The 27849-nt window shown below is 40.5% G+C and overlaps 1 protein-coding gene across 6 annotated transcripts in view; it reads left to right on the top strand.

Moving 5' to 3' along the window:
- The window catches only part of GATAD2B (GATA zinc finger domain containing 2B), an 83463-nt gene that overhangs the window by 14621 nt on the left and 40993 nt on the right, over positions 1 to 27849 (top strand). Inside the window, exon 2 of one of the 6 annotated variants that reach the window (XM_033414460.2) lies at positions 14530 to 14571. The exons of the other annotated variants lie outside the window; for them this stretch is intronic. The gene's annotated coding sequence lies outside the window, so the exon portion shown is untranslated. The remainder of the gene's footprint in view (positions 1 to 14529; positions 14572 to 27849) is intronic. 6 annotated transcript variants of the gene reach the window in all.

The following is a 27849-nucleotide window of genomic DNA, read 5'->3' on the forward strand; positions in this document are numbered from 1 at the left end:
TGCAACGGGAGAGGCCACAACAGTGAGAGGCCTGTGTGCCGCAAAAAAAAAAAAAAAAAAATTGTTGAGCATTATGCTGTACTCTTCGTGTGTATGTGTGTATTATACAATGTTTGTCATTGTTTTAGTGGCTGTGCAATATTTCATTGTATGGATATATTTTAATTTGTACTTAATCTGTCCCCTCTGAGGAACATTTAGGGTGTTTCCAGTGTGTGGGAATACTGTCATAACCAGGGTTCCAGTGAAACATCTTACATACATCTTTATACATTTTAGTATATCTGTAGGTAAAATTCCTAGACATACAATTACTAGACCAAAGGGCATGCACATTTAAAATTTTGTTAGATACTAAATTATCTTCCAATAATTTGTATTTATATTTAATATATTCACACCAACAGGCTATGAGAGTTTCTAAAACAACTCAATTTAAATCTAAATTTGAGGGAAGTAGTGTGGCTGGACAGTGATGAGTACTGTCTTCAAGTGCCTTTGAAAGCACTTTTGTGCCTTATTAGAATTTCCTTCCTTAAATGCAGATATCTTTGGATTTTGATTATTGGCCATGTAACTGTAGCCAGTTGTTGGGAAGAGGAGTATGCATTTTAGAAGCAAATTTTACTTTTTTGAAACGTCCTTCAAACCTCTCAATTGTCAGTCTAAATGTAAAAGTTTTGACAAGTTGATTTCTTGTCACCACAATCTTTTAAAATCAGGACGACTTCAGGAATAAGGAGCATATATAGTTCCCAGCTGACTGTTCTCATGGAAACTCCTTACTGGAGTTCTTGTTAAACTCCCAGTAGGCAGAGGCAGAAAGCCAAACACTGCTAAATCAGCAGGGTTATATGGTTTTTAGGGAATGGGGATGTTAAGACAAATAAGACCAAATGCCTTTTACGACTCATTTCCTTTCCAACTAGTTTTCTGCTCATTGTTCAGTTATTTATCTTCTTCTTCATTGCATTTCTCTGTTTTTAGGGTGAAGTGATTCGTTCTATTCAATAGATTTAAATTTTGTTTAGTGAACTTAGAACTTATTAGTAGGCCTTCACTTGCCCAGAGTAGGGGATTACCTTTGGTGGTACCATCACCCTACATACATTCTTTATTTTATCCCACATTCATGGCCTACTGGCAGCAGTAAAATGAAACAAACTTAGTTTTCGTACACATCCTTAAGCAGTGATAGGAAATTTGACTAATTCAAGGGTATGAGATGTGTTCAAAGTTACCATCTCCTTTGGAATTAAAAGAGCATTGGAGACTGTTTCATTAATTTATTATTGTTGGTGGTGATGTCTTGTTTAATTCCTACTCAGGAAGTCTGTCATTTTATTTCCAAGGAGCAAAACTTGTCTTTTAGGCCTGTTAATATCAGTTCTATTAAGTTTTGGATTACTATAATATTTCCTTCTGTTGACCAAAAGATTTAGATCCACTGCTCATCTTTATCTTCCTTATTGCTTGACACTGGTTTTGGGAAATGAAGAGGAACAGAAACTGGAAGCTCCAGATGTCTTATCATGAGTACTCCCTGTTTGTAGTGTAAGTCTAAATGAAGGCAACTGTGAATGGGGTTCCATTTTTTTTTTAATAAATTTATTTTATTTATTTATTTTTGGCTGTTTTGGGTCTTCGTTGCTGCGTGTGGGCTTTCTCTAGTTGCGGTGAGCAGGGGCTACTCTTCGTTGCAGTGTGTGGGCTTCTCATTGCGGTGGCTTCTCTTGTTGTGCAGCACGGGCTTTAGGTGCACAGGCTTCAGTAGTTGTGGCTCGCGGGCTCTAGAGCACAGGCTCAGTCGTTGTGACGCTCAGGCTTAGTTGCTCCGCAGCATGTGGGATCTTCCTAGACCAGGGCTCGAACCCGTGTCCCCTGCATTGGCAGGCGATTCTTAATCACTGCACCACCAGGGAAGCCCTGGGTTCTAATTTTAAAATGTTAGAAGCTTAAAGATTTTGATATTTGGGGTGAAATTTATTCTTGAAGTTTTCTTTTATCTCTTTTAGCTTAGCAAGAAATATCTTTAAACAAACCTTAATGAAGGAGAAAGGATTTCTCTTCCATTTACTAAGTAAAATTGATGGCTTTTTTTTTTCCACTTTCTTTTATGCTTTGGATAAAATTAGGTTAGGGTCACTTTTGAGACTTCACTTTTAAAGAGGTAATATCAGTAAAGAGCAAGTGCTAGTGTCTATCAGAGTAAACTCCATGGAGAGAAGAATTTTGCCTTATTCACTGTTGTAGCCCTTGCACCTAAAACAATTCCTGCCATATACTATGTAATTAATTTGTTGAGTGAACAGGAAGTAGAAAACTAAATTGTGATATCCCATAGTTGGCATTCTGTATACCATATAAGATGAATGAACTAGTTACATGTATCAACCTGGATGAATTATCAAAGGTAATGTTAAAAAAGTAAGTTGCAAAGTGATATACAAATGTATATTATATAATCCCATAAAAATTTTAAACTTGAAAAATGATATGTTTTATGTAGTTATACCTGCACACATAAAGTAAAAGTACTAAAAAAACCCACAGGGCTTCCCTGGTGGCGCAGTGGTTGAGAGTCCGCCTGCCGATGCAGGGGACATGGGTTCGTGTCCCGGTCCGGGAAGATCCCACATGTCGCGGAGCGGTTGGGCCCGTGAGCCATGGCCGCTGAGCCTGCACGTCTGGAGCTTGTGCTCCGCAACGGGAGAGGCCACAACAGTGAGAGACCCGTGTACCGCAAGAAAAAAAACAAAAACAAACAAATTCAGTGTAGTGGTTACCTTTGGGGAAAGGAAGAGAGAAATAGGATTGGAATACTTAGCTTCAGTTTTGTTTTTTTTGCGGTACGCGGGCCTCTCACTGTTGTGGCCTCTCCTGTTGCGGAACACAGGTTCCAGACGCGCAGGCTCAGTGGCCATGGCTCACGGGCCTAGCCGCTCCGTGGCATGTGGGATCTTCCTGGACCGGAGCAAGAACCCGCGTCCCCTGCATCGGCAGGCGGACTCTCAACCACGGCGCCACCAGCGAAGCCCTTACCTTCAGTTTTATTTGTAATGTTATATCTCTTAAGCTAGTGTGATAAGTAAATGGTTGTTATATTATTCTCTACACTTTTTTGTGAATTTGAAGTGTTTAATAAAAGTAAATGAGAGGGCTTCCCTGGTGGCGCAGTGGTTAAGAATCTGCCTGCCAATGCAGGGGACATGGGTTTGAGCCCTGGTACAGGAAGATCCCACATGCCGGGGAGCAACTAAGCCCGTGCGCCACAACTGCTGAGCCTGCGCTCTAGAGCCCTCAATCCACAACTACTGAAGCCCACGTGCCTAGAGCCCTGCTCCGCAACAAGAGAAGCCACTGCAATGAGAAGCCCGCGCACCGCAAGAAAGAGTAGCCCCCACTCACGGAAACTAGAGAAAGCCCGCGTGCAGCAACGAAGACCCAATGCAGCCAAAGATTAATAAATAAAATAAATAAATTGAAAAAAAAATAAATGAGAGGGGGACTTCTCTGGTTGGTGCAGTGGTTAAGAATCCGCCTGCCAATGCAGGGGACACAGGTTCTATCCCTGGTCTGGGAAGATCCCATGTGCCACGGAGCAACTAAGCCCATACACCACAACCATTGAGCCTGTGCTCTAGACCCCACGAGCCACAACTACTGAGCCCATGCACCTAGAGCCAGTGCTCCACAACAAGAGAAGCCACCGCATTGAGAAGCCTGCACACTGCAATGAGGAGTAGCCCCCGCTTGCCGCAACTAGAGAGAGCCCGCGCATAGCAACAAAGACCCAACACAGCTGAAAGTAAAATAAATTTATTTTTAAAAAAAGGTAAATGAGAAGTATAGATCAGGAGTCAGCAAAACTAAGGGCTGGTAGACCAGATTTTGCTTGCTGCTTGTTTTTGTCCAGTCCATGAGCTAAGAATTTTGAATGCTTTTTATGGTTTTAAATGGTTGAACAAAATCAAAAGAAGGATATTTCATGATATGTGAAAATTATAGAAAATTCTGATTTTGGTGTCCATAAATAAAGTTTCATTGGAAATTATCACCCTTATTACATATTGTCGATGACAGCTTTCACACTGCTACAATATCAGAGTTAATAGTCACAACAGAGATAAGGCCCTGGGCTTCCCTGGTGGCACGGTGGTTGAGAGTCCGCCTGTCGATGCAGGGGACACGGGTTCGTGCCTCGGTCCGGGAAGATCCCACATGCCGCGGAGCGGCTGGGCCTGTGAGCCATGGCTGCTGAGCCTGCGCGTCCAGAGCCTGTGCTCCGCAACGGGAGAGGCCACAACAGTGAGAGGCCCGCGTACCGCAAAAAAAAGAAGGATAAGGCCCTCAAAGCCTAAAATATTTACTGTCTGGCCCTCTACAGAAAAAGGCCAATCTGTGGTATAGATGAATTCTTTTCCTAGAATAATGGTGATATAACTGGGCAGATGAGCTGCTATTTGGTGAATACTTGTAATAAGTTGGAGGTAGTTATCCCCAGATTGTGTTTTTTGAAAGAACATACAAATCAAAGAAAAGTCAGCCGGATGTTGACTTTCATGGAAGTTTTAAAAATGGTTGCCCAGGGACTTCCCTGGTGGTCCAGTGAGTAAGACTCGGTGCTCCCAATGCAGGGGGCCCTTGTTAGGGAACTAGATCCCACACGTGTGCTGCAACTAAGAGTTTGCGTGCTGCAACTAAGAGTTTGCATGCCGCAACTAAGAGGTCCGCATGCTGCAACTAAAGAGCCCTCATGGGACAACAAATACCCCGCATGCTGCAACCCCACGTGCTGCAGCTAAGACCCAGCACAACCTAAATAAATAAATAGATAAATAAATATTTTAAAATTAAAAAAAAAGGTTGCCCAGTAGTAGTCTTATCTTCTTGAGTAAGTCTAAGTCTAATGTATTTTCCCCCTTTGAATCACTCCTTAACTTGCTTATTATTAAAGTTCCTGATAACCTTGGATATTTGACAGTTTTAAATACCTACCAGAGCTTTGGGATTGGTGTTTTGGTAGCTTATTGTTTATTATTTCCGACAATTTTCAGTAGAGCAGCAGCATTTTAAAGGAATGTAATATTTGAATATGCAAACATACAAAGTCACTGAAGTAGGGACATCTCTTTCAGTAATCCTTCTTTTACATTTAGGTGTATTAAACTTTGGCCAAGTGTTTAGTTTTGGGAACTTAACCTATATAGCAGTAGTGGTGTTTCGAATCCATTGCAGTATAGTTGATGTTTTTTAAAGACATAGTGCTAGGTCCCTACAGAAGAAATTTTTCTTATGCAGATACTTCCACTTCAGGGCAACATGATGTAATTTTGATTATTTGTAAAAACGTCATGACTTATTTCCCTGAGAAACGTTAATCTTTCCCTTGCACTCCATTGGGTAGTCTGAGACATTCAGCGCCAAAAGTCAAGTAATCCTATTTGAGGTAACTGTCTTGTTCACATTCTCCCCAGGTTACATAAGACTGTTCTGCTCTCATTATATTAGAAGAAACGGAAAAATAAAATCAGTGCTCTTCATTTTTTCTTCCTTATAAAAGGTGTTTTAAGCGATATTGTTTTAGTTTTCAAAGCCATAGCTACAGTATTTTTTATTCAACTGGAAATGTTTGGTTAATGAATTTTTCTTTTTTAAAAGACCCTTCAAAAAGGGATCTTAATACTGTTGCCTTGGATATAAAAAGCAATGAAGCATAAAATATCTGGTCTGATGACATTTTTTTTTCCTAAGAAATTTATGGATGTACAAGTAGGATATAGGAAGATCTTCTAAACTTCTCTGTAGTTAATATTTCAGTCAGTATTAGGAATTGCTTTCTTGGTCTGAAAATATTGCGGTCCACTCTTACAGGTTCACAAGCTGTTCAGTTTTTATGATCCCTCCTACTTTCCTTTTTGTTTCAGATTATCCCTTTTATCTGCCCTACTTGTTGGAGTAGAGAATCCAGTTCCTGTTTGAGTGGGGTTTTTGCTTGGGGATAAGCAAACTGTCTTAGTGTTAGGAGCCAATATATTTCATACCTGATCTCATGCAGACCTCTTTAATGCTACTTAGAGATTTTCTTGTTAGAGGGGTTTTTGAAGGACCATTCTTTTTTTTTTTTTTTTTTTGCGGTACGCGGGCCTCTCACCGTTGTGGCCTCTCCTGCTGCGGAGCAGAGGCTGTGGAGCAGAGGCTGCGGATGCGCTGGCTCAGCGGCCATGGCTCATGGGCCCAGCCACTCCGCGGCAGGTGGGATCCTCCCGGACCAGGGCACGAACCCGTGTCCCCTGCATCGGCAGGCAGACTCTCAACCACTGTGCCACCAGGGAAGCCCTGAAGGGCCATTCTTAACTTCCAAAATCAAAGGTATGAAAGTCTCAGTGAACAGGATATATATGACCCTAATCTCAGATGTGATTATCAATCTTAGAAAGCTTTGTAGGTAAAAAAGAATGAGTAATTGGAGCTGTGTGCTAAAGGAAGGACCTGAATACTGTCAACTCTCTTGAATTCAAGAGTAAATCATTGCATCATCAAGAAATATTTAGGTACTCATCTCCCTGCTCCTCAGATGTTTTGGTTCTGTACCTTTTGCACCTGATTTCTAGCAGCACTGAAGCAAGGAAATACTATCAAGCTTCTTGCCTATCAGTTTTTTTTTTAATTTATTTATTTTATTATTATTTTTTTGGCTGCATTGGTTCTTTATTGCTGTGTGCGGGCTTTCTCTGGTTATGGCGAGCGGGGGCTATTCTTCGTTGCGATGTGCGGGCTTCTCATTGTGGTGGCCTCTCTTGTTACGGAGCATGGGCTTTTTAAAATATGCTCTCTGTATTTTCAACATTAAAATTGACAACCTCAGTAATAGTGACACTTTGGGCCAGATAATTCTTTGTTGCACGCAGGCTTCAGTAGTTGCAGCACGCAGGCTCTAGAGCGTGCAGGCTTCAGTAGTTGCAGCGCACAGGCTCAGTAGTTGTGGCTCGTGGGCTCTAGAGTGCAGGTTCGGTAGTTGTGGTGCACGGGCTTAGTTGCTCCATGGCATGTGGGATCTTCCCAGACCAGGGATCAGACCTATGTCCCCTGCATTGGCACGTGTATTCTTTTTTTTTTTTGCGGTACGCGGGCCTCTCACTGCTGCGGCCTCTTCCGTTGCGGAGCGCAGGCTCCGGTCGCGCAGGCTCAGCGGCCATGGCTCACGGGCCCAGCCGCTCCGTAGCATGTGGGATCTTCCCGGACTGGGGCACGAACCCGTGTCCCCTGCATCAGCGGGCAGACTCTCAACCACTGCGCCACCAGGGAAGCCCGGCAGGCGTATTCTTAACCACTGCGCCACCAGGGAAGTCCCTCTGTTTTGTTTTGGGTTTTTTTGGTAAACTTTTTTTTTTAATTGAGGTGTAGTATAAATACAGAAAATGTTTTGTAAGGTGACCACCTAGATAGAGATATAGAAGATTACCTCCACCCAGGAGCCTTTTTCATGCTCCCTCCTAGTCATTATCCTTCCCCACCCCTAAAGGTATTTGACACTATTACTTTTCTTACTTCCTCTGATAGTATTTGTGTTAAACTTCAGGGTTGAGGTTGTTGGTAACACTAGCCACAGACCTCTTTGAGAGTAAAATCATGTTGGTGGTGTTCACTCTAATCTAATGGTTCTTAACTGGGAAGGATTTTGCCCTCTACAGGACATTTGGCTGTGTATGGGGACATTTTTGGTTCTCAAAACTGGTGGTGGTGGTACTACTACTGGCGTCTAGTGTGTAGAGGCCAGAGTAAGCATCCTACAGTGCACAGGACAGACCCTAGAACAAAGAATTATCTGGCCCAAAGTGCCACTATTACTGAGGTTGTTAATTTTAATGTTGAAAATATAGAGAACATACTTTGAAGATATTTAAATTTGACAATCAGACATTTACCACTTTTCTCTTTCCAAATCTTTCCTTTTATGTTGGCCTCCATTTATCTCATTAGTGTTATATGAGGTGGTTGTCCTGAAATTCTAGTAACTGGTTGTCTCATAAGTGTACCAAGATTGTCACAGATTGAAGTGAATTCTTAACTTGCCCAGTCAGGACAGTAGGTTAGATTCCAAAGCAATTTCTCCATCTCTGATCATTAATGGATAGTTAGATCTAGTTCTAGCATAGCCTGTTGAGCAGAGGAATTCAGTGTGGTAATTATTAAAGTAGAGGATAGATTTTTAAAGTTTATGGAAGTCGTGTAGCTGTGATAATTTATTTTATCTTAGATTCCTCCTTGTTGGAGGCTCTTTTTTTTTTTTTTAATGTCTATTTATTTGGCTGCGCCAGGTCTTAGTTGTGGCACGAGGGATCTTCATTGTGGCGTGCAGGATCTTTTAGTTGCGGCATGTGGGCTCTTAGTTGCAGCATGCAGGGATCTAGTTCCCCGACCAGGGACTGAACCCAGGCCCCCTGCATTGGGAGCTCAGTCTTAACCACTGGACCACCAGGGAAGTTCCTGGAGGCTCTTTTAAAATCAGAGATTGAGTGGAACATGAGCATATAGAGGGTAGCTCTGTGTGTGTGTGCGTGTGCGTGTGCGCGTGTGTGTATATATAATATATGCATTATAGGCATTGTCTGTGATTTAGTGATAAAGCTAAGAGCAGTCTTTGCAACAGAAGCGAAAGATGAGAAGCTTAATGCAGAGTAAAATATCTGAAGCTTTAAGCAAAGCTGCTCATAGACTAGGAGCTCTACCCTTTGAAAACTAGAGAGGGAGAGACACTGGTGGATACCTAGTCAAAAAGAATCCATGTGCTTAGAAAATCTATGGCAAAATGTTAATTTGACTAGTAAAACATGTCTTTTCTCTGTGGCACATAGTTGATGACAGGTGTTTAGGATGTTTGGGTTGAAATTTTTGTTCGTCTGTTTGTTTATTTTAGTTTTTTGGCTGTGCCACGTGGCATGCGGAATCTTAGTTCCCTGACCAGGGATGGAACCTATGCCCCCTGCAGTGGAAGCGTGGAGTCTTAACCACTGGACTGCCAGGGAAGTCCCTTGAGTTGCATTTTTATTGTCAGATGTGTGTGAACATTTAAATGTAACTTGTCTGAAAAGAACTTGGCACCCCTATAAAGGTACAGGGAAGGTACAAATAGGAGAGAATGAAAACAGCAGTCAAGTATTAAGAAAGGAGATGTTCTCAGGCCTGGTCCCTAGGAATCAATAGCATGCTGCTGATACAAGGATGAGAATAAGTTAGGGATTTGAGACTATAGTATTTATTTATTTATTTATTTAAAATTTAATTAATTAATTAATTAATGGCTGCATTGGGTCTTTGTTGCTGCGCACGGGCTTTGTCTAGTTGCGGTGAGCGGCGGGAACCCTTCGTTGCGGTGCGTGGGCTTCTCATTGCGGTGGCTTCTGTTGCAGAGCATGGGCTCCAGGCGCGTGGGCTTTAGTAGTTGTGGCACACAGACTCAGTAGTTGTGGCTTGCGGACTCTAGAGCGCAGGCTCAATAGTTGTGGCGCACGGGCTTAGTTGCTCCATGGCACATGGGATCTTCCCGGATCAGGGCTCAAACCTGTGTCCCCTGCATTGGCAGGTGGATTCTTAACCACTGCGCCATCAGGGAAGTCCCTGAGACTATACTAGTTAGATACCTTGTGGATCCCCCTGGAGTTGCTTTGTTTTTTGGAAGAGAATTATTATTTTGTAGTTGTTAAATACTAACTTAATGCTCTAGATGATTTTCATGTTTCTTTTTCCTAGGGATAGACAGTGAAATTCCCCAGTGCCCTTGGGAGGGTAAACCATCCTCATAGAAAAGACTGGTCTAGGAACATTTTATGTCTCATGAGAGATGAAATAGTGGATGTAATTTGCTTCTTCTATATGCTGATTAAGTCACTGAGAGTAGGGTATAAGAGTAACTTTTTATTATTTGCAGAACTTGAACAGTAGAGATGTTTGTCGTCTCTACAATTTTTTTTTTTTTATGGCCTCACCACGTGGCTTGCAGGATCTTAGTTCCCCGACCAGGGATTGAACCTGGGACCTGGTAGTGAAAGCACCCAGTCCTAATCGCTGGACCACCAGTGAGTTCCCTCTACAACAATTTTATTTCCTATAAACCCAGGACGGAACACATTGAGGAATACTACTTTGGAAAAAAAAAAAACAGTACTCCTTAATTTAGATACTATCTCAGAACAGGAAATCTTGTTCTCATTTTCTTTAGTACCTGTGTAAGAAGACCCAGTCCATATTCTGCTGTATCAGTGTAGTTAGTTTTTATTTGCTTTAACCAAATTTTTAATAAATACATCCTCCCAATTAGTGGTAGATACTTCAGTATCATCAATCACTAATTTATAACTCTGAAGTAATTGAAGACTGATTTTTTTCTCCATTAAAATAGGAATTATTCTGTTTTACTTAATGAGCATAAATCACCTGTTTTTAAAGACTAAATCAGTGCATTATTCTGGAAGTAATTCCCAATTTGTGCATCAAGCTTGGGACAGCAAAATGGTTTTCTTTGTAGTACTGCTTGATTGCATGTACTGTTTCTAAATATGTGGAGAAGAACTCCCATGCCTTAAGAATTAACTTCTCATTTTGATTAGTTGAGCTTATCTACACTTAATGAAAAAATGGAAGCTTATTGATCATATGAATGGGGTTCTACTCTTCTTTGATCTGATTGTTACTGTAATAGTAGTAATTTCGAAATCATGAGCTGATTTCTCCAAATAGACTAGACCCGCTGAAAACAGAACTATAAGGAGTTTGCAGGAGAGGACTAACAGCTATGCAGCTTGGGTTTTTAGCTTGGGATTTTTAACTTTAGCTTGGTTTGGGGGGGTTTTTGTTTGTTTTGTTTTTTTGTTTGCTTTTGACACCAATAAATAGCTTGTGAATTTTATACAAAATAATCTTAGGTGTATGTTAAAATTTTTAAGTTGGCTTTTTTAAAAAAATAGATTTTTATGGTGGGTGGGGGTAAAAAAAGAAAAACTAGATCTTATTTTTTAACCTTAGCAGTGGTTCTAATTTTGATCCATTTGTTCTCTGAGCCCAAGGATATTATATCAAAACTGGCACAGGGCTTCCCTGGTGGCACAGTGGTTGAGAGTCCGCCTGCCGATGCAGGGGACACAGGTTTGTGCCCCAGTCTGGGAAGATCCCACATGCCGCCGAGCGGCTAGGCCCGTGAGCCATGGCCGCTGAGCCTGCGCGTCCGGAGCCTGTGCTCTGCAATGGGAGAGGCCACAACAGTGAGAGGCCCGCGTACCGCCAAAAAAAAAAAAAAAAAAAACTGGCACAAAAAATTTAGCAAATTACTTATAAAATTTGTAAAGAGCAGAGATGGGGAACTAAATAGTTTTTGTAAATTTGTTTCTGATATTGCTGAGGTTTTTAAAAAAGTATTTGATTCTCTGAAGTTCATATTTGTCTTTTAGGAGTACCTTCCAGCTTTTAGTTATAATTAATTTGAATCTTGTTTCCTGATAGATAATCACCTTTTTCCTCACGATGATTATTACCCTTTATAATTTGACCTTCCCAGATGTTTATCTATCAGATGTCTTTTGTACGTATCTAGATTGTATATGTTTATTAGCCTTTCAGAAGAAGTCCTGGATGAAGTCTTCTAGGATTAGAAATCAAAGAGTTTGTATTTTTTACTTCAGTTGTATTTGGCTGATATTTTCTTTAGTCCAGTGGCATAGAATGGAGATTGGCACAGCAAGCATAGTGAACTGGGCTCTTGAGTTTTGGCCAAGAAATGCTGAAGTCATCATGCTGTAGTGGACCAAGTGTGGACATTGGAGCCAGCATCTACTGAATGAGTTAGCTGAATGACCGACTTCATTCAAATTTCTTAATTTTACCAAGTTAGTTTCCATATCTATAAAACGGGGAAAGGACCTCACTTTTCTGGTTTGTTGCGTGGATTAAATAAATATTTAGTGTATTAAATGCTCAGTGAATGTTAGATCTTTTCTTTTTCTTAAAGAATTTGATATTCTTCAGAGCATCACAACTTGGATAACATTTACCGAGGAGTATTTCTAAATTTAAAGTTTTCAGTTTACACAATTAAATACCTTTGGTTTTGGAGGATGATGATTTAGCTGAAAAGAGCAGGGTCACTGGCTACCAGATAGTTGTTAATTTTTGAGGATCTGAGGAAAAATACCTGTTGGTTTGAGAGCATCTCTGGTACCTCTGGACTACTAATCAGTTTAATATAAAGGCAGGCATTGTAGTAAACATAGTATACTGTCTTAGCCTGTACACTGTTGGAGAATTAACTCTTTGCTAAAGGTAATCACTCCCGACAGCTTAACTGTATCTAACCCTTTTATGTTATCTTAAACACTGATAACCAGTGTTTTTTAAAAAATTTATTTATTTTAATATTTATTTATTTATTTGGCTGCGTCAGGTCTTAGTTGTGGCGGCATACAGGGTCTTCACTGCAGCATGCAGGATCTTTCGTTGCAGCATGCGGGCTCTTCATTGCGGCACGCGGGCTCTCTAGTTGTGGCACACGGGCTGACCAATGTTTAAATGCAGTCAAATGTATGGATTTAAATGGGCATGACCTCTGAATGATTGTTAAAAGATGGACAGTCTTCCCTACCCTGATTAAACATGAAACTAGTGAACTTCAGTTTGAAATTCATAGTTGGTCTCTTGTGGAAATGTGTTAAGAGAAAAATTGATTATTTTCTTTCCCGCATTTATCACAGACATCATGTTTTCCTTTATCTCCTAAAATGATAGTATCTAGATCTGGAGACCTCTGATGGGCTCCTATTAAGTACAGCTTATTGTGACTGAGGTGGTACAACATCAATCACTTGAAGCTTAGCTTGGTGTAGATGTAGATGTAGGGTTTTCCTTTGTAGTTTGTAAATTATTGAATGTCTTATGCCAGTGATCAATACTACCTATTTCAGATTTAGCTCAGTATTCCTTTTCTGAAAATTGAAGTTAATATTAGATTGCTCAGGAAAACTTTTATTTACAAATTAGTATCTTTGGGTAGGGTGTCAATTATTTTCTCTAGACTCTAGAAGCTTTAATATTTGGGCAAAACAAGAGTTTTGTAGGAGATTCTTTTTTTTTAAGGCATTTTAAACATGTTTATTTATTTGTCTTAGTTGCGGCATGCGGGTTTTTTTTTTTTTTTTTAGTTGCGGCATGCGGACTTCTTAGTTGCGGCATGCATGTGGGATCTAGTTCCCTGACCAGGGATCGAACCCGGGCCCCCTGCATTGGGAGCATGGAGTCTTACCCACTGGACCACCAAGGAAGTCCCTTGTGAGAGATTCTGATGGAATAAGTACAGTTATGATTTGAGTTTCAGAGGCCCAAATGAGGCAGGTATTTGGGGGATATATTGATAAGAGGTATCAATTGAAAAGTAAGGAAATCTCTCCCCTGCCCCCATCATTCCCTGTTACTGTTTATAAAGATTATTTTCTTGCAGAGATCCTAGAGTAAAGGTCCTCAAGCTAGTAGACCGCCAAAACAGTTACACTGCCTTACCTCCTCTTTGGTTGTCTTGGATTTCTTTCCCACCGCTTTCTGACCCCTAATCAGTACTCTTGGGAAATACAAACTCCTTATAAAGTGATTGGAGACATTTGTTCTAAAACAAAAAAAATGTTAATTAGGAGAAATTGTTGTAAAATATATATTACAAGGACCTAAGCCATTTTTATAGTTTGCATGTACTGTTATGACTACTTAGCTGTGAAACCTTGCTATATGATTTTTGTTAGATGTGGATTCAACTGCCCTGAGTGGTGTGAATTGATAGGGCTAAATGAGCTAACTACCTGTGAGACAGCTTCAGGAAAAAAATCTTTAGTGAATTTATCTAGTGTCTTATCAGTGTCTGTTCCCTAGCACTAGCAATAAGGGATAAAGAAAAGGAGCTTGGTTGCCAATATGTCTTCATTTTTTGGTAATTTGGGGTTTGGTATTGATGCTGTGATTTCCTGTCTTGGATGTTGGCTTTGGAAACTAAACAGTTAAAGCATCATGATTTGAGAGGAAACTGGCTCTCATGAATGAAGGCAAAGTTTGGCACTAGTCCAGAATAATGGGGGTGATAGTTAGGGTGGGGAGACTGACTTTTGTACCACAAATGACTTTTAAAAATTAAGAGAGAATTCCATGTCCTGAGGTTATAAACCGGCTACAGCTGGTTTTTATCCCCCCCACCCCGCTCCTGCCCCCGCTAGGCATCATGGGTAAAAGTAAGCATCCCCCTGTTTCTTTTGTTTAATATAACAGTACGCCATGTGATTGGCAGGGCAGTGCCCGCTTGGAGACCGGGTTTGTGCAGGTCTCCCAGGGGGGCTGGCACGTATGAGGCCTCCCCTGTGCAATAGAAAGAGCTTCTCTTACGATAGAAGAGAGAAAGGGAACCCCCCCAAAAAAACAAAACAAAACAAACAAACCTAAACCCATCTCTTATTCCTTTTTTTCCTCCTTTTTCTGTTTCCTCCCCTTTCTTGTCTCCAGCTTTCCTGGCAGCTAAAGGAGGGAGCAGAAAAATGTATACCTGTAAGTACATTTAACTGTCTTGCCCGCTCCACCCCCCGCCCATTTCCCCTTTTTCTAAAAGCAGAAACTCAGTTCTTCACAGCCTTTTCCTCACTATGTGTAGAAGGTGATACGCTGAGGTTTCTGATGGGGTTGAAGTAATAAGTACTGTTGCTTTTAAAAATTTGTTGCAGGATAATTGTTTCTCATACAAAGCTCCTTTTGGTTTGGATCCTCAACCCTTCTACTTCATCCTTTTGCTATAATGGTCTCTGGATTCTAGTTTTCTTCAAGCTGAAGCTGTGAGAGGAATGTTATGCTAAGGTCTTCTTTTTCTTTTTTTAAATTTCTTTTGTCTGTAGCAGTGATGGTTCTAGCTCCCCCTTATCCTCACTACCCACCCCCCCTTCCCGTGTCAGCTCCGATGCTGCTCTGTGAATGGAGTCAACCAGCTGACTGAGTGCTGGCATCGTGCCAGGGGCTGCAAAGCAATGAGAATGTGCGCGCACTCGCATGTGTAAGTGTGTACAGAACACAAAGGGAAAAGCCTGCAGTCTAGGAAATCACAGGCTATTATATAAGGAAGTCTGCGTCATCTCTGCTTACTTGTGCTGATGGACAAGGAACAGGGGGAGGGCAAGAAAAATACCCTTTTGATGTATATACATACACACACTTTTTTCCTTCCTGTCTTTATTTAAAAAAAACAAAACAAAAAAACACATATTTCTGTTGTGGCAAAATGAGACAGGGCTTCTCTGTCCAGGTGGTAGTGACCTTGTTCCTAGTGAAGTATAGTAATAACTCTTCTGGGAGGTGAAGCAGTTTGTTCTGAGTCTCTTCTTCCTGCCCCGATTCGGAGGTGTGTGTGCTTGAGGAAGAGGGGTGACTAGAAGAGAAATGCCTCCTGAATTTAACAGCTATAATTTGTTAGATACTTTTTTCTTTTTTTCCAGACTGTTTCTAATCATTCAGGATTGCCAAGGGTACGGGGTGAGGTGGGGAGGTGCTCTTTTTTTTTTTTTCTTTTAGAAACTTATTTATTTATTTTTGGTTGCGTTGGGTCTTCATTGCTGCACATGGGCTTTCTCTGGTTGCAGCAAGTGGGGGCTACTCTTTGTTGCGGTGCGCGGGCTTCTCATTGCAGTGGCTTCTCTAGTTGCGGAGCACGGGCTCTAGGCCTGTGGGCTTCAGTAGTTGTGGCTCGCAGGCTCTAGAGCACAGGCTGAGTAGTTGTGGCGCACGGGCTTAGTTGCTTCGCGGCATGTGGGATCTTCCCAGACCAGGGATCGAACCTGTGTCCCCTGCATTGGCAGGTGGATTCTTCACCACTGCACCACCAGGGAAGTCCTGGGGGAGGTGCTCTTACGGAGAAGCAAAAGGCCAGGTAATAGAGCAAATACTATCTATTAGCTATTCCTTTGAGTCCTCTCCCTCTTTTCTCTTTATTTCTTGTTTTTGTTTTATTTCGTGTATTACAGAAATGCAGTAGTCTCCCCCTGCCATCTGCTGCAGAGTTAGGATTGTTCAAAGGGAAGGTCAAACAGCATGTGAAAGGAAGGAAAAATGAAAGATCTAAGCTTCCAGACATTGCAAGTGTTACGATTTTGGGATTCAGTTGGAGTGATTGTATCTTTAATTGGTCGTTAAGAGCTCATTTAGAAATTGTATTTCAATTTACCACTAATTTACCATGGTGCCTTTTTTCCTAGTTTCTTAATTTCTCTTTATGTGCTTCTTAGGTGTGTTAACGTATATATGAAACAGCTCTTGTGTTAAGTGGAAATGTAAAATAAAGTGTGTTAGTGAATAAAAGAAGGTCATACTGTTAACAGTCATTTTATGTAAGTTTATTTTTGCTCCTGTCTATTTGGAGTAATGATGCTGATGTGCAGTAAGTGGGTAGGGAGAGTTTAGAGTAAGAGAGAACTTTTGAACTAGTTTATCCTATAATAAGGTTTGTCATGCTGCAGTCAAGAGGAAGTTCCTTAATTCAGTCTTTTTGACTCTTTATGTTATGGCCCATGAATTTGTGTTCTTGCCATGTTTTCACAAGCAACAATCTTTGAATATACTGTGTATATTTTTCTCTTTGATATGTGAGTGTTGATACAAGTGTGAGGAGGTGCATATGAAGTTGTACTTTCTTTAAGGGTTGCTGGTTGGGACTTAGAAGAGTGGCTGGCCTGCTTATTCCCTAGGCTGCCCCCAGTTATTTCCCCACCACAAGTAGCTGGATCTCACTCTTCCAAATGTCCATTTTGATTAAGGGAGATTTTTTTCCCCTGTCAGTTGAATACTAAAGACAAAACAGCAACAGAGACCAGCCTAGCTCAAACCTAAAGGCTAGATAAAGATTCATTCCAAGTTGTGTGATTCCCTAGTTCTTGGAAGTAATAATTACCTTTTTGAGTTGATATTATCCTCTTATACTATTGGGTTGGCCAAAAGGTTCGCTCAGTTTTTTCCGTAAGATGGCTCTAGTAGCACTTAGTTGTCTTCAACTTCATTCAAAACAGTTTTGTTAGATTGTATGTGACAGCTGTCATATCAACGTGAATTTAAAAAAAGACATCAAAATTGGTGAATTTTTGTGTAGCCATTTTAATGTTGACAATGGAAGAAAACAACATTTTTAGTATATTATGCTTTATTATTTCAAGAAAGGTAAAAATGCAACTGAAATGCAAAAATAGATTTGTGCAGTGTATGGAGAGGTGCTGTGACTGATCGAATGTGTCAAAAATGGTTTGCGAAGTTTCGTACTGGAGACTTATCGCTGGACGATGCTCCACAGTCGGATAGACCAGTTGAAGTTGATAGCGATCAAATCGAGATATTAATTGAGAACAATCAACGTTATACCACGCGGGAGATAGCCGACATACTCAAAATATCCAAATCAAGCGTTGAAAGTCATTTGCACCAGCTTGGTTATGTTAATTGCTTTGGTGTTTGGGTTCCAAATAAGTTAAGTGAAAAAAAACTTTCTTGACCGTATTTCCACATGCGATTCTCTACTTAAACGTAATGAAAATGTTCCATTTTTAAAACAAATTGTGATGGGCGATGAAAAGTGGATACTGTACAAGAATGTGGAACAGAAGAGATCGTGGGGCAAGTGAAAGGAACCACCACCAACCACACCAGAGGCTGGTCTTCATCCAAAGAAGGTGATGGTGTGTATATGGTGGGATTGGAAGGGAGTCCTCTATTATGAGCTCCTTCCGGAAAACCCAGCGATTAATTTCAACAAGTACTGCTCCCAGTTAGACAAACTGAAAGCAGGACTCGACAAAAAGTGTCCGGAATTAGTCAACAGAAAACGCATACTCTTCCATCAAGATAATGCAAGACCACATGTTTCTTTGATGACCAGGCAAAAACTGTTACAGCTTGGCTGGGAAGTTCGGATTCATCCACTGTATTTACCAGACATTGCACCTTTGGATTTCCATTTATTTTGGTCTTTACAAAATTCTCTCTCTTTTTTTTTTTAAATTTATTGATTGATTTATTTATTTTTAGCTGCATTAGGTCTTCGTTGCTGTGTGGGCTTTCTCTAGTTGCGGCGAGCGGGGGCTACTCTTCATTGTGGTGCATAGGCTTCTCATTGTGGTGGCTTCTCTTGTTGCAGAGCACAGGCTCTAGGCATGCGGGCTTCAGTAGTTGTGGCACGCAGCCTCAGTAGTTGTGGCTCGCGGGCTCTAGAGTGCAGCCTCAGTAGTTGTGGTGCATGGGCTTAGTTGCTCTGCGGCATGTGGGATCTTCCCGGACCAGGGCTCGAACCCGTGTCCCCTGCATTGGCAGACGGATTCTTAACCACTGTGCTACCAGGGAAGTCCCTACAAAATTCTCTTAATGGAAAAAAATTCAGTTCCCTGGAAGACTGTAAAAGGCACCTGGAACAGTTCTTTGCTCAAAAAGATGAAAAGTTTTGGGGGACTTCGTTGGTGGTGCAGTGGTTAAGAATCTGCCTGCCAATGCAGGGGACACAGGTTCGATTCCTGGTCCAGGAAGATCTCACATGTCTCAGAGCAAGTAAGCCCATGCGCCACAACTACTGAGCCTGCGAGCCACAACTACTGAGCCCACAAGCCACAACTACTGAAGCCTATGCCTAGAGCCCGTGCTCTGCAAAAAGAGAAGCCACCGCAATGAGAAACCCACGCACCACACAGAAGAGTAGCCCCCGCACGCCGCAACTAGAGAAAGCCCACGCACAGCAACGAAGACCCAATGCAGCCAAAAATTGAAAAAAAAAGTTTTGGGAAGATAGAATTATGCAGTTGCCTGAAAAATGGCAGAAGGTAGTGGAACAAAAGGGTGAATACGTTGTTCAGTAAAGTTCTCGGTGAAAATGAAAAATGTGTCTTTTATTTTCACTTTAAAACTGAAGGCACTTTTTGGCCAACCGAATATTATTTGTAATGTCCTCCATGGGAACCAGCCATTTTGCAGGTGCATATGTATAGTATTGTTATGTTTTAATTCTATCTATAGGATGCTTGCTTATTCGACTGATAGGTTTCAGAAATATTTTGCAGTCTTTTACTTTTAACTTTTTTCTTTGTACCTGGAAGCAGATTAGTAAGGATAATCTACGGTTAGGTAGTTAAAATCAGTGAGGCATAAGTTAGCATATTCTATCAATGGACAGATTTTTTTTTTTTTCTTAATTCCCATAGGCCCTAGTTACTGTTTAGGAGTGACTGAAGAGTAGTTTTGAAGGATGTGTGAAAAATATGCCCTTTAACCACCTCTGTCTCCTTCATTCTAATGTTTTATATATTTTTTTAGCATCTTTATTGGAGTGTAATTGCTTTACAATGGTGTGTTAGTTTCTGCTTTATAACAAAGTGAATCAGCTATACATATACATATATCCCCATATCTGCTCCCTCTTTCTTCTCCCTCCCACCCTCCCTATCCTACCCCTCTAGGTGGTCACAAAGCACCGAGCTGATCTCCCCATTCTAATATTTTAAATAATGTCTGGCAGCTTTCCTTTGATATATATCAGAACTTTTCTGCTGATTTATTATAATTCTTTATAATATATATTATTATAAAATATATTAATATAATAAGATAATATATTTGTGCTGATTTTTTATAAGGTGATAGTGGGAGCGGGCTGCTTACCTCCTATTCATGAGCTTTTTAGGCAGCACATCCTAACTTGTCTCATTTAAGCATAGGAGCCTTTATGATCCTTGTTGTGTATTAAAGAGAACGGTGTGTCATCTAAGGCAAGGTCACCTAGGCTCTTCCATTCAAGGATGTGAGCCAAGGTTTGTGCAGTAAACTCAATGAAATAGAAGAGACTGTTGAAACAGTGACAGTCTGTTTTTATTTAGAATTACTGCCTTAGCAGTTTAGATTAAAAAACTAAAAATAGGGGGCTTCCGTGGTGGCGCAGTGGTTAAGAATCCTCCAGCCAACGCAGGGGACATGGGTTCGAGCCGTGGTCCGGGAAGATCCCACATGCTGCGGAGCAACTAATCCCGTGCATCATAACTACTGAGGCTGCGCTCTAGAGCCCGCAAGCCACAAATACTGAAACCTGCGCGCCTAGAGCCTGTGCTCTGCAGTGAGAGAAGCCACCGCAATGAGAAGCCCACACACCGCAACGAAGAGCAGCCCCCGCTTGCTGCAACTAGAGAAAGCCCGGCAATGAAGACCCAACACAGCCATAAATAAATAAATAATAAATAAATAAATAAAATCTATTTTAAAAAAAGGATTATTTTTTTAAAAACGACAATATAGACAGCATAGTCTGATGATTAGGAACATGGGCCGTGCAGTAAGAAAGACCTGTGTTTGAGTCAGGCTTAGCTACTTACAAACTATGAGACCTTATCTGTTTCTGTTTTCTCTTCTGTAAAAGGAGAATTATTTAAATTATTAAAGCCCTCCTTTAAAGGGCTTAAATGAAGTAATGCATTGTGAAGCACTTTAGCACAGTGCTTAGCAAATAATAAGACCTCATTGAGTGTTAGCAGCTGTTACTAATATTCCTATCTATTGGGTTTGTGTGTACTGTTTTCAGTGTTCCTATAAGTTTCTTTAGTCAGTCTGTAACTATATCCTTTTTAAACTTTTGGCATCTTCTGAGTTACACTGGGTTGATTGACATATATGTCGGAAGAGTCTAGATCAGGAGTCAGAAACTACAGCTACTGCCTGGTTTTATAAATAAAGTTTTACTAGAACACAGCCACACCCTTTTGCTTACAACAGCAGAGTTGAGAAGTTAGCCCACGAAGTCTAAAATATTTACTGTCTGACCCTTTACAGAAAAAGTTTGCAGACTCCTGTTCTAAATCAAGAGTCCTTTTTTTTTTTTTTAAGAAAAGTGAACCAGAAAGCAAGTTCTGGAAATCAAAAGGAAGTAATTAAAATAGACTAGATTTAAATGGACCAGAAGGAATTAATCATTTCAGGCTTTTAGGAATGGGATTCTTTAGCCTGGGAAATAGTGGGAAGAGGTCCGTTGACGTAGCTGATACGAGTTAGGTGAAAGAAAGTACCATTTGGAATTGGTTAGGCAATAACAGTGCTTACATGGTCTGTTGGGGCATTTCATAGTAGTGGGTAATAAGGGAGGTACAAAGGAGAGATTTGCTGCCAAGGAGTTTGCATTAAACCTGAAAAATAGTATGAATTGGTAGGTTACTCTAACAAGTGTATTAGAAGTGTGATCTACCTTTTTGACCCACCTTCTAGAGAAATGGAAATAAAAACAAAAATAAACAAATGGGACCTAATGAAACTTAAAAGCTTTTGCACAGCAAAGGAAACCATAAACAAGACGAAAAGACAACCCTCAGAATGGGAGAAAATATTTACAAATGAAGCAAGTGACAAAGGATTAATCTCCAAAATTTACAAGCAGCTCATGCAGCTCAATATCAAAAAAACAAACAACCCAATCCAAAAATGGGCAAAAGACCTAAATAGACATTTCTCCAAAGAAGATATACAGATTGCCAACAAACACATGAAAGGATGCTCAACATCACTAATCATTAGAGAAATGCAAATCAAAACTACAGTGAAGTATCACCTCACACCAGTCAGAATGGCCATCATCAAACAATCTACAAACAATAAATGCTGGAGAGGTTGTGGAGAAAAGGGAACCCTCTTGCACTGTTGGTGGGAATGTAGATTGATACAGCCACTGTGGAGAACAGTATGGAGGTTCCTTAAAAAACTACAAATAGAACTACCATATGACCCAGCAATCCCACTAGTGGGCATATGCCCTGAGAAAACCATAATTCAAAAAGAGTCATATACCACAATGTTCATTGCAGCTCTATTTACAATAGCCATGACATGGAAGCAACCTAAGTGTCCATCGACAGATGAATGGATAAAGAAGATGTGGCACATATATACAATGGAATATTACTCAGCCATAAAAAGAAACGAAATTGAGTTATTTGTAGTGAGATGGATGGACCTAGAGTCTGTCATACAGAGTAAAGTAAGTCAGAAAGAGAAAAACAAATACTGTATGCTAACACATATATATGGAATCTAAAAAAAAAAAAAAAAAGGTTATGAAGAACCTAGGGGCAGGACGGGAATAAAGACGCAGACCTACTAGAGAATGGACTTGAGGACACGGGGAGGGGGAAGGGTAAGCTGGGACAAAGAGAGAGTGGCATGGACATATATACAACTATTAAATGTAAAATCGATAGCTAGTGGGAAGCAGCCTCGTAGCACAGGGAGATCAGCTCGGTGCTTTGTGACCACCTAGAGGGGCGGGATAGGGAGGGAGGGAGACGCAAGAGGGATGAGATTCGGGGATATATGTATATGTATAGCTGATTCACTTTGTTATAAAGTAGAAACCAACACAAAAAAATAGAAGTGTGATCTGTGGACTCTTGTGGATCCCTGAGACCCTTTCAGGGAGTCTTGCGATGAAAGCTATTTCATAGTAATACAAAGGCATTATTTTGCCATTTTCCCTGTGTTGGCATTTGCACTGATGATCCAAAAACAGTGGGGAGTAAAACTGCTCTGATGCCTTGGTATGAATCAAAGCGGTGGCACCAAACTGTACTAGTAGTCATTGTATTCTTCATTGCCATACAGTTTAAACTTGCAGGTAAAAAAAAAAAAATCTAGTTTCACTTAAGGATGTTCTTGATGAAGCAGTAAAAATGAATTTTATTTAATCTTGGCCTTTCAGAACATGGGTTTTGAATATTTTGTGTGATAAAATGAGAAGGACTTACAAAGCACTTTTGCTACGTGTTGAGCTACAATGGTTGTCTCAAGGAAAAGTGTAATCAAGCTACAAGCTACCTAGCTGCTTTCTTCATAGAACATTGATTTTACTTGTTACTTGGTGAAAGAATAATTAGGGACTTCCCTGGTGGTCCAGTGGTTAAGACTGTGCTCCCAATGCAGGGGGCACAGGTTTGATCCCTGGTCGGGGAACTAAGATCCCACATGCTGCACGGTGTAGTCTACAAAAATTAAAAAAAAAAAAAGAATAATCAGTGAACTATGATCTTTAGATTTGGGTATTTGGCAGACATATTCTTAAAATTTTTCAGGGAAAGCAACTGACTATATTTGTGCCCAGTTATAAAATTCGAATAAAAATTAAACCATGAGTTTGACAGCTTCCAGGACTTAAATATCAATACTTTTCTGATGAGATTAGTGGTAGTATTGACAAATGTGATTTTTTAAAATATATATTTTATAATGAACTGTGTCAGCATTTGAAATCTGCATGACCTAGTGGACCAGAATTTTCCAGATCATCAATGCATGATGTAAAAAAATCATGCTTGGGTAAAAGAGCCATTCAGAGTACACGATAGACAATGGATTTTAAAGTAACAGTATGAAGTTTATTGATAAGGTTTCAAATTTCACCTTGCAACTAACCTTTAGAAACGACTGTGGTTTTTTTTTTTTAATTGAGGTAAAATTCACGTAACAGAATTAACTATTTTAAGTTGTATAATTCGGTGGCATTTAGTACATTCACAGTGTTCTGCAACCACTACCTAAATCAAATTTCAGAACATTTTCATTACCCCAAAAGGAAACCTGTGCCCAGTAAGCAGTTGCTTCCCATTTCTCCATTTCCCAGCGCCTTGCAACCACTAGTCTGCTTTCTGTCTCCATGGATTTATCTATTTTGGATATTTCATATAAATGGAACCATCCAGTATGTGACTTTTTTTGTCTGTGTTCTTTCACTTAGCATGTTTTGAGGTTCATCCATGTTGTAGCATGTATCAGTACTTCATTCATTTTTGTGCCTGAATAATATATACCACATTTTGCTTATCCATTCATCAGTTCACATTCATGTGAACATTGGGGGTGGTTTCCACCTTTTTTGCTATTGTAAGTAGTACTGCTGCGAACATTTTGTACAGGTTTTTGTTTGAATACCTGTTTTTTTTTTAATTTATTTTTTATTTGTTTATTTTTGGCTGCGTTGGGTCTTCGTTGCTGCCCACAGGCTTTCTCTAGTTGCGGTGAGTGGAGGACGGGGACGCTACTGTTCGTTGTGGTGTGTGGGCTTCTCACTGCGGTGGCTTCTCTTGTTGTGGAGCATGGGCTCTTGGTGCATGGGCTTCAGTAGTTGTGGCGTGTGGGCTCAATAGTTGTGGCTCACAGGCTCTAGAGTGCAGGCTCAGTAGTTGGTGGCACATGGGCTTAGTTGCTCTGTGTCATGTGAGATCTTCCCAGACCAGGGATCGAACCTGTGTCCCCTGCATTGGCAGGCAGATTCTTAACCACTACGCCACCAGGGAAGTCCTGAATACCTGTTTTCCATTCTTTTAGTTATTTACCTATGAATGGAATTCCTGGGCCATATGATGATTCTATGTTTTTGATAATTCTAACTTTCTGAGGAACTACCAGACCATTTTCCAAAGCAGATGTCCCACTTTACATTCCTGCCAGCAGTATACTAGAATTACACTTTCTCCATATTCTCACCAACACTTATTTTCTGTCTTTTTGATTATAGTCATCCTGGGAGGTATGAATTGGTATCTCATTGTGGTTTTGGTTTGTATTTCTCTAATGACTAATGATGTTGAGCATCTTTTCGTGTGCTTTTTGGCCATTAGTATATTTTTTGGATAAATATCTATTCAAGTCCTTTGCCCACGTGTGTTGAGCTTTGAGTATATCAAAGATGAAGTTGTCCACAATTCTGACCAATTGAAAAGAGTATTAGAATACCTTTCTCTGGTATCAGTATGAACTCACGAGTTTTAATCTGTATACATGTTTTTGCACACATACACATATACAGATATGGACATGGACATGTGTTTGTACGCACATACATATATTTCTTGTTCTGAGAGGACACCACCATAGCGCAGCAAGCACATATGACACCAGTTCTTGGTTTCTAGGTGCCAGTATCCAGTAAAAGGAACCAGAGCTCCTTGGAGAAATGACTAGGGCAGAGAAAAAACGCACATGAATCTGAAATATCATGTGTAACCAGAAAGTAATGAAATGCTAAAAAAAAAAAAAGATGGAGAGTCAACTTGAAGGTGCTTCCAATGACCAAGTCTGGGACAGTTTGAAGAATAAAATAAGTAATGATAGTAAGGAACTATATAACCCATGGGATAAAATAAATATCCACAAGTCCGTACTGCTATAAATAAATACTTGAATAAGTAAATGGGGAAGAGGGGACAGCTATTTATTCCAGTAAAATTCAAAATGTATAAGAATGATGGAAACATTAGGCAAATGCTACAGTAATAATTGCTGCAGGCAAGAATTACCTGTAAGGACTTCCCTGGTGGTCCAGTGGTTAAGAATCTGTCTTGCAATGCAGGGGGGGCCCGTTCGATCCCTGGTCAGGGAACTAAGATCCCACATGCCGAGGGGCAACTAAGTCTGCACACCACAATTAGAGAGAAGGCCATGCACCGCAATGAAGGGAAGAGCCCGCACTTCAACGAAAGAGCCTTTGTGCCACAGCTAAGACCCAACACAGCTAATAAATAAATAAATATTAAAAACAAAGAAAAATTATCTATAGATGTTAAAATTAGTGGGTGGAAGTTTGATGCAAAATGGGATTTAGCATAACCTTCCAGTATTTCCCCATAATAATTTTTCAATGGAGAAACCTGGCAGACACCACCTCAGTCAAGTGATTAGAGTTAACATCACCCATAGTTCAACATATTGACATTATGTACTTCCTGACATGATACACTGAGAAGGCCACAACATCACTTTTGTGACATTGTCAAAAATACATAGACTCAGTCTAATCATGTGAAAACATCAGGCAAACCCAAATTGAGATATATTTTACAAAAGAACTGGCCAGTACTCTTCAAAAATGTGAAGGTAAGGAAGACTAATAAACTGCCACATGTTAAAGGAGACCAAAGAGACATGACAACTAAATACTATGTGGGATTGTGGATTGTATCCTGGGTCTGAAAAGGATATTAGTAGGAAAACTAGTGAAATGTGCATAAGGCCTGTAGAATAGCTAATAGTATTGTATCAGCAATTCAGGGGACTTCTCTGGTGCCACAGTGGTTGGGAATCCACCTGCCAATGCAGGGGACACGAGTTTGATCCCTGGTCCAAGAAGATCCCACATGCTGTGGAGCAGCTAAGCCCATGTGCCACAACTACTGAGCCTGCACTCTAGAGCCCGTGAACCACAACTACCAAGCCTGTGCGCCACAACTACTGAAGCCCACGCGCCTAGAGCCCGTGCTCTGCAACAAGAGAAGCCACCGCAGTGAGAAGCCTGCGCACTGCAACAAGAGTAGCCCCTGCTTGCTGCAACTAGAGAAAGCCAGTGCACAGCAACAAGGACCCAACAGAGCCAAAAATAAACAGAAATTTTAGAAAAACCAATATTCATTTCTTTGTTTCAGTAATGTTGTACTGTGGTTATGTAAGATGTCAACACTACAACTCTACTTCAGTTAAAATATAATTTTAAAATACTTCAATTTTAAAAATAATTTTTTAAAAAGATGTTAACATTAGGGAGAGCAGGATGAAGAGTATGTAGGGCTTCTCTGAACTATTGTTGCAACTTTCTGTAAGTTTAAAATCATTTCAAAGCTGAAAAAGTTTCTTTAAATAATGAGTTCATTAAAGATTTTAAATTTTTAAAAAATGCCCTTCTTTTTCTAACTACTCATCTGTTTAAGACCAGATTTTTGGGGGGACTTCCCTGGTGGTCCAGTGGCTAAGACTGCACACTCCCAATGCAGGGGGCCTGGGTTTGATCCCTGGTCGGGGAACTAGATCCCACGTGCCGCAACTAAGAAGTTCTCATGCTGCAATTAAAGATCCCACATTGCAGCAGCAAAGATCCCGCGTGTCTCAGCTAAGACCTGATGCAGACAAATAAGTAATAAATACTAAAAAAGTTTTTTTCCTCCATATATATATATATATATATATATATATATATATATATATACTTCAACTAAAACAACATATCACAGCAGATTGAATGCAGCAGCAGTCATGGGAATCCAGCTTTCTTTTTTGTTTTTTAAATTTTTTTTTGGTCTGCATTGGGTCTTCGTTGCTGCACACGGGCTTTCTCTAGTTGCAGCAAGTGGGGGCTACTCTTCTTGCAGTGCACGGGCTTCTCATTGCGGTGGCTTCTCTTGTGGAGCACAGGCTCTAGGCGCGTGAGCTTCAGTAGTTGTGGCGCGGGATTAGTTGCTCCGCGGCGTGGGAGATCTTCCTGGACCAGGGCTTGAACCCATGTCCCCTGCATTGGCAGGGATTCTTAACCACTGCACCACCAGGGAAGTCCTAATGAACTAATATTTTTAAAATTCTGTTTTAATTTCTAATACAGTGACTATTGATAGCTATAGACTACAAGCAAAAAATCTCTTTGGAGTCTTAATTTTTAGGAATGTCCTCTTAAAGGGATCCTGAGACCAAAAAGTTTTGAGAACTGGGAGAGTATGCCTAAGAGCTGCAACAAAGATCCAAAAACTCAAGGGCGCAAACAAGATAGAAAGTATTTCTTTCATGTAATTGCCCAAGGTGATTGGTTCTTGATGCTCTGTTGTTTTGTGTGGTAATTCAGGAACTCAGGTTCTTTTATACTAATTTTCCTGCTGATCCCTAGAACAATGGTTCTTATACTTTAGCATGCATCAGAGTCACCTGGAATGCTTGTTAAAACATAAAACACAGTCCCTAGTCTCTTTCCCCAGAATTTCTGATTCATGGGTTTGGAATGGGGCTCGAGAGTTTGTATATCCAACAAAT

The sequence above is a fragment of the Orcinus orca genome, chromosome 1 (assembly GCF_937001465.1).
Source record: "Orcinus orca chromosome 1, mOrcOrc1.1, whole genome shotgun sequence".
Classification (NCBI taxonomy): Eukaryota; Metazoa; Chordata; class Mammalia; order Artiodactyla; family Delphinidae; genus Orcinus; species Orcinus orca.